Consider the following 7,411-nt stretch of genomic DNA (forward strand, 5'->3'; position numbering starts at 1 on the left):
CAGACATTAAAATCAAGTATAAAATAAACTGACCTTAGAAACACATTTTTGAGTCATTGTACCATGAAGTAACTAAACTAAAACATACACAAATAATAGTGTATTTAATGATATTTCTCTCACCCCAAATATCATAATTAGTAATATTTTAGTGAATAAAAGGGTTTTTATATCATTAATAAAATATTATTTTAAAAATATTCATCTCTATCTCATCTTTTAAATTTCTATTTTTGAATAGTTTTGTATAATATTAGTATAGTAATATATATGTAATTTATAAATAACTAGATATGTTCATGTTGGTGTCATGTACTTAGAAGTTTTTTACCAATAGGGATACATAATCAAAAAGTTTGAAGGCCGCCGGTTGAAGTGACATGCCCATCACTACACAGCTGGTAAATGTCAGAATTGGGACTCACACCCAAATCTTTTTAACCTAAGTTCCCTGAATTTTCTGCTTCATTTACATAATATCTTCCTTATTAGAACGTGAGCTCCTAGAGAGCAGGGACTGTTTATACCTTTCTTTTTATCATCCATATATCAGGATATATAGCCAGAGTTTATTATAAATGCTTGTTGACACTCTTTCTGCCCTAGTAAACATAAGGCATTAGCTCTTTGAAAGTTGGTCTGATTCCCCTTCATCCCTGAGAAAGAGGAGCTAGTAGGGGCATAAGTCAATCCCTGGCTTACCCTAGATTCCTCAGTATGGGGAAATTCCTGAGCTTGGATTGGTCCCAGATCTGAAGGAGTATTTGGATCGAATCTTGGGTGGCCTTTTTGGACTCCTCAAGGACTCCTTTGCTATGAATCTAATTTCCAGGGTAGCACCAGCCCCTTAGACTTCAAGGCCTGAGGGTCACTTGCCAGGACATTCATCCTGCAGTATGCAAGGCTCTTGTCAAGTTTGTTTGTCATCTATGTTTCTCAATGTGCTATATTTTGGGGTACCTATAAGAGGCATGAGGAAGTTTCCGTGAGAACAAAGCACTGAATTTGTTTGATTTATTAAAAATCCACCCTTGCCTGAAGGTCTCTGTGTGTGCATACAAAACACCTCAATTAAATTCAAACCAGCAGCTAAAATTCCCTGTCAAGAAAATGAAATGTCCCCAAAATACCCAATATGGAATGCAACAAAACCAGAAAGACCTTTTGCCACTTCTTCAAGGTCAACAAAGTAGCCGACTATTGCACTATGATTGGGTAGGATCTACAAAGGAAGGTTGGTTTCACGTATAGGCTAAATTAAGTGGTGCAATTCATTCAATTTGAGTTAATATATGATTTTTTCCTACCTTCCTTTGACAGAAGTTTTTAAAACACCTACTATGTGCAAGGCATTGGCGAGAGGAAGAAAGAAAGAAAAAGAAAAGGAAAGAAGAGAGGGAGAGAGAGAGAAAAGAAAGAAAGAGGAAGAAAGGAAGGAAAGAAAGAGGGAAGGAAGGATCCCTGTTGTCAAGGAGTTTACATTCTACTGAGGGATATAATATACACACAAGAAATTAAATGTGAAGTATACATAATGTATTACAGAATCATTTCCAGAGGGAGAAAGTGCTTGTAGTATCTGGCACATCTATGTAGTAGGCCAGTAGAAACCACTTAACATTAACACAAATTCCTCCCCAGTTCAATATGAATTAATTGCAAAGTCTCCTGGGAGGGTTTTAGAGGTGTTTCAGTCATTCACATCACAAAGTTCTTTATAATGTATAATCAAGATTAGCTTTGATGAAGGAATGGACATTTTGATAGAATATGAGGGGTGGGAGAAAGGGAGGGATGGAAGATCCGAGTCTATTCTTGAACAGAGGGCTTGCTAATTTGTGGCCAAAGCAGGATTTGAACCTGGGTCTTTCTGGTTCCAAGTCTGTTCAGGGCTATATCTACTACACTATCTAGTTCCTTGCCATTTTTCATGTGTGTCAGGTATTCTCAGTGCCTGTCACATAGTAGGTATTTAATCATTATTCATGAAATAGAACTCAGTGGATTGGATTAAAATGACTTTTAGTTCTAAAGACCCTGATTTAGCCTTGTCTTTGCTTTGCTGCAGAATTGGCTTTTATTGGTGTGGAGAACTTTCAGAGCTGTTAAAAATCAAGCAATGACACAGAACCCAACACCTAGCAAGGCAATCCATTCTATTCTGAAAGCTGTGTTGAGAAGTTTTTCTTTACACTGAGTTAAACTTTTGTTATTGTTTAGTTGTTTGTGTTGTGTCCAAGTCTTTGTGACCCCATTTGGGGTTTTCTTGGCATAGATACTGCAGTGATTCACAATTTCCTTCTCCAGTTCATTTTACAGATGAGGAAACTGAGGCAAACAGGGTTAAGTGACTTGCCCAGGGTCACACAGCTGGTAAGTATCAGATTGAAATTCAGGTCTCCCTGACTCCAGTCCTGGCACTCTATGACTCCCTAGCATAGTGGCTAGAGTTAAATTAACATCCTATAATTCACACTCACTGGTCCTAGTTCTGCTACTTGGGGCCAAGTGGATTATTTTTAATCTCTTTTCCGGGATAGTCCTTTAAATACCTGAATAATCATAATAACAGTCTACATTTGTGAAGTACTTTAAGGGTTGCAGAGTGCTTTTCTTATGTTATCTTATGTGATCCTCACAACATGCCCTGGGGGGTGGGGGATATTATTATCCCCATTTTACAGGTGAGGAAATGGAGGCTGAGATTGTCTGAGTGACACAGAGAATTAGCATCTGATTAGGGACTCACACCCAGGTATTTCTGACTCCAAGTGGACTATTCTAACCATTACACCACATTACCCATCTCTTTCCCAAATCTTTTCTCCAGGCTGAAGATCCCTGGTTCCTTCAGCTAATTCTTGCAAAGATGAGCTTTCCGTCCTTCTTGTACTTTTCAGCTTCTACATCCCTGAAAAACAATGTATGGCATTCCCATTGCAGATTACAATCAGTTCAGTTATTGTACAAGACAGTCCCCGTGAGCTGGAAGATCTTTTAAAAAATCATAACTATAAAGGTGAAAGAAATCAGGTACTGACTTATACCATGGAGTTTGAGAATTTAACATGGGTGGGATTTGGTTTGATCTAATATTTTAGATGGTTTTAAAGAAGGAAGCTTTGCTCGTCTGAAACTCAGCAATACAAAATCACAAATTAGTTCAGACCGAAAAGAAACCAAGGTCTTGGGAGGCAAGAACATTGATTAAACTAAAATTTGAAATCTTTGAAAAGGGTTCTTCCTGGTTCCTGCTGCTCAGACCATTCCTGTGGTCATGTCAATTGTTGTTCAGTCATGTTCAACTCTTCATGATCCCGTCTTGGAGTTTTCTTGGCAAAGATCCGGGAATGGTTTGCAGCTCATTTTACAGATGAGGAAACTGAGGCAAACAGGGTTAGGTGACTTATCTAGGGTCACCCAGTAAGTGTCTGAGGCTGGGTTTGAACTCAGGAAGATAAGTCTTCCTGATTCCAAGCCCAGTGCTCTATCTGCTGTGCCACCTAGGTGCTCTGTACTCTGTGGCAAATACTGTTGTCATAGGATCACAGATCCAGAGCTGGAAGGGACCTAGAGGTCATCTTGTCCTACCCTTTCATTTTACAGATGAAGGAACGGATGGTCAGGAAGGTTAAATCAGTTTTTCAATTCACCCAGGCATTAAGGGGCAGAGCTGGTATCTGAACTCAGGTCTAATCGCTTCCAAGTTTCCTTACATTTTTGCACCATTTTATGAGTCAGAATGCTTTTTGGCTTTATTCTACAAGGATGGCCCTGAGGAATCATTTTCTTATAGCACTGCTGTCCTTTCAAAAACTCCCTATTCTTTGATGATGTTGCACCAGGGAGACTTCACTGATATGGGAGATTCCTTGAAATGGAAACTCTGACATAGTGACCTTTCTCTCAGATAGTCTAGTATAGACTTCATGCTTTAACAGGTAAACAGTCCTTCATCCAAACCGTATACATTTTGAAAGATTCCTGCCCACCCTCCAGCCCCCCACCCATAGTGGGCTTGGAGTCACTAGTGGCTACAGAAGTATTGAAAGAGGGTTTACAAAATTATTATGTAATATTTCTATGGTACCAGGAGGTGCCCATGCCTTGCATGGTAAAGTTGGGCCAAAGAAAATAACCAAGTTCTTGCCCCAAGGAACTAATGATTTGAATGATGCAATTTCAGGGGAAAGGCAATGTGAGTTGCCAGGAACTTTTCTCTATATTGGTGATTTTTGTTCTCATGTTGTGTTATCAAAAATGATAGAGACTGGTATTAAAACTCCTTGAAATTACTTTCAGGTTTTGTCAGGTAGTTTTGTCTAGACATCCCTGTAAACTTCATATCCAAACCAAATGATCCACTTCATTTACTAGCCTACTTTTCATTGTAAAAGTCACAGAAACCTTGCAGTCTCTTTCATGTAAAAATTATTTCATCATTTTAATTTTGTTAATAATGTCTTAAGAAGCCTCAGGGCCCATCAATATCAGGCATAGTGTAAGAGTATAGAGTAAGAGAATCTGAGTTCAAATATTGGCTTTTTCCACTGTGATCAGGGATTTCAGTCATTTTTCAGTTGTGTCTGACTGACCTCATTTGAGATTTTCTTGGCAAAGATATTGGAGTGGTTTGCCATTTCCTTCTACAACTCATTTTGCATATAAGGAAACTGAGGCAAACAGGGTTAAGTGACTTGCCCAGGGTCACACAGCTAGTAAATGTCTGAGGTTAGATTTGAACTAATGGAAATGAGTCTTCCTGACTGCAGGCTTGGTATTCTAGCCACTGTGCCACCTAGCTGGCCCTGACCTGGGATAAGTCGCTTTAAATCACTGGGCTTCATTTTCCTTATCTTTCACATGAAGACATGAAGAGATTGGACTAGATGATTTCTAAAGTCCCTTCATGTTCTCAATTTATGATCCTAAGAATTTGTATTTTTATTATGAGTAATAATGTAGACAGTAATGACAGCCATAGCTCCAGTATGAATATTGTGGATCCCAGAGAGCTTTAGCTCTTGACATCCACAATGGGCAGGCTAAGAGACCAGAGCTCAGCCAAGTTTTCTTTGGAGGAAATTACAAAATAAATTTTAGTCACCTCTTAATCATAGAAGGGAGGACCTCTAGTATGGAAAAGTGGTCTTCAGACTTTCAGACAAAAGAATAGATGGATGGAGGTGGAAAGAAAAGCAAATCCTGATTCCTGAATATACATAGTCCCCTGGGGATAACTCTTAGAGGCTGTATTTGACCTAGAGAAGGGAAAACTTAAGGGAGGTATATTGCTATTTTCAAATATTTGAAAAACATGTTTTATGGAAGAAGCCCAGTCAATTTTTAATTTCCCACCAGTTGCTGTCTTTGGATTAAATCCACCATCATCATTGCTGCTAGGTGCCTTCTCTCCTCTCACTACCCCTCTTTTGTGTGTTGTCTTCTTCCTTGAGGGCAGGAACATTTTTTTTCTTATTATTAGTATCCTCAGCCCTTAGCACAATGCTTGGCACATAATAGGCACTTACATGTTTATTATATTGTGATATGTTGTAAGAAGAATTAGGTTCTGGAAGGAAAAACTATGACCAGTGAAAAGACATATTTTGGGTTCATATAAGGTAAAACTTTCCATGAGTTTATTAAGGGCTGTCTCTGGAGGTAATGGGTTCTCTGTTACTGGACAACCAGATAGAGGCTGGATGACCACTTGTGGAGGACATTATAGAAGAGATTCTATGCTTTGGCTAAAGATTGTATGGAATAACTTATGAGGTCCTTTCCCACTGTAGGATTCTGGGGTTGTTGCTCAAATCCTAAAAAAACCTACATTTTTAGCAGAAGAGAATTTTAGGGTAGAGAACTTGAAACATATTTGTGTGGATCCTGGTATCTGAAAGCATGACTCTTGCACAGATAGATGGCTGGAATATACAAATTTCCCTTAAATGGATACTCAACTAGAGAGTCATGTTATCTAGAAAACTATCAAGGACTTACTTTGCTCCTAGTTTTATCTGATTTTCTTTGAATTTCCTTCACTTTTTACTTCATTTTAATGATTTTCTTTTGTCTTGGCTTCTGCCTCAGTTTCCCAGAGCTAGAGTACTAGAATCACTTAATATGCAGACATTATCAACACTACCTCCTGCTGTCTTTTATGGTTTGACAATTCTTTTCCACCCAATTCTCTGGATTTTTGACTTTCATAATTATGGGTTTTTTTGGGGGGGAGAGGGAAGGTAAAGGTACTATTCCAGCAATTCTTATACCATGCTATAAAATATATTCATACAAGATGAAGGAAAAAAAAGATAAAAAACCAATATCCATCACCTAGAGGTTCATGGCTTCTAGAACCTTCCCCAACTTCTAGGCAAAGAATGAAATACTGTTCCTCTGGGACAGTCTCCTCCTGGTTTTGGATGAGTAGAATAGTTGTTTTGGGGGGGTGCTACTCCTTTAAGTCCTAATCAAACCACAGACATGAATGAGGATAGTAGACTGACACTTCTTAGCCTGGTCTAGCTAAATATTTTCAATAACCATATCTGCTTCTCCCCACAGGCAGTGAAGAGTTCTCTAAGTTCGGGTGTTATGGTCCTGGTGCTTTACCAATCTCTCCATACTCTTCACATCTGTATACCAGAACTCCAGTCAATCCTTCATCCCTTTGATGTGCTGCAAATCTGTCATTAAAGTTTCATTCAAGTCATGTCTGCTTGCTTATCCATTTCATCAATGCTACCTTTCACCAGACTCACTGAAAGGGTTTTTATCTCAGCAGCACCAATTCATTCACGGTAACTTTAGTGTGTGGTCCATTTCATCATAGGTGGGATGTTTGTGGTTGGTGGGGTGGATGAGAATCTTCTCCATGGAACACAACCACTGACTCTTCTGCTGGCGCAGAGCTTCATTGGCAGTTAGATTTAGCTACTCGTTCTAGGATGTCTTCAAGGTTTGGAGTTTTTCTGAATTTCCACTGTCAAATGCACAGAGGGTATCAATCAGTCACTGCCTTTATAAGTTCAGTAGAGACTCCAGAACAGGGTAAATGAACAATTTTAAACTTTTTCACCAAGAAGTCCTGCAAGGACCAAGATAAAAGCTCCTTCCTGATGCCCAAATAATGACATTTTATGATATCAGTACAGTCTAGGAGAATGATTAGTTGTTTGATAATATTTACTGGAAAGGTCCTAGAAACAACCATGCATGGACATCACATCAGGAAGAGTGGCATTTCTTTACATCCTTATTTGTTTCCTCACAACCTGTAGGTCTCCAGTGTTTAATTTCTAAGTCCCAGGGGCTGTTTTACATAGGTTCACTGCCTCATTACTGCTTTTCACTTTTCTTCCTGAGTCTTTTCCAGAAAAATAAAAGCAATATTGGGATCTACCAT

The 7,411-nt window shown here is 38.8% G+C and overlaps 1 pseudogene; it reads right to left on the minus strand.

Moving 5' to 3' along the window:
* Positions 1-6,585: 6,585 nt before the first annotated feature.
* Positions 6,586-7,411, minus strand: LOC118838708 (annotated as a pseudogene).

Source organism: Trichosurus vulpecula, chromosome 1 (assembly GCF_011100635.1).
Source record: "Trichosurus vulpecula isolate mTriVul1 chromosome 1, mTriVul1.pri, whole genome shotgun sequence".
NCBI lineage: Eukaryota > Metazoa > Chordata > Mammalia > Diprotodontia > Phalangeridae > Trichosurus > Trichosurus vulpecula.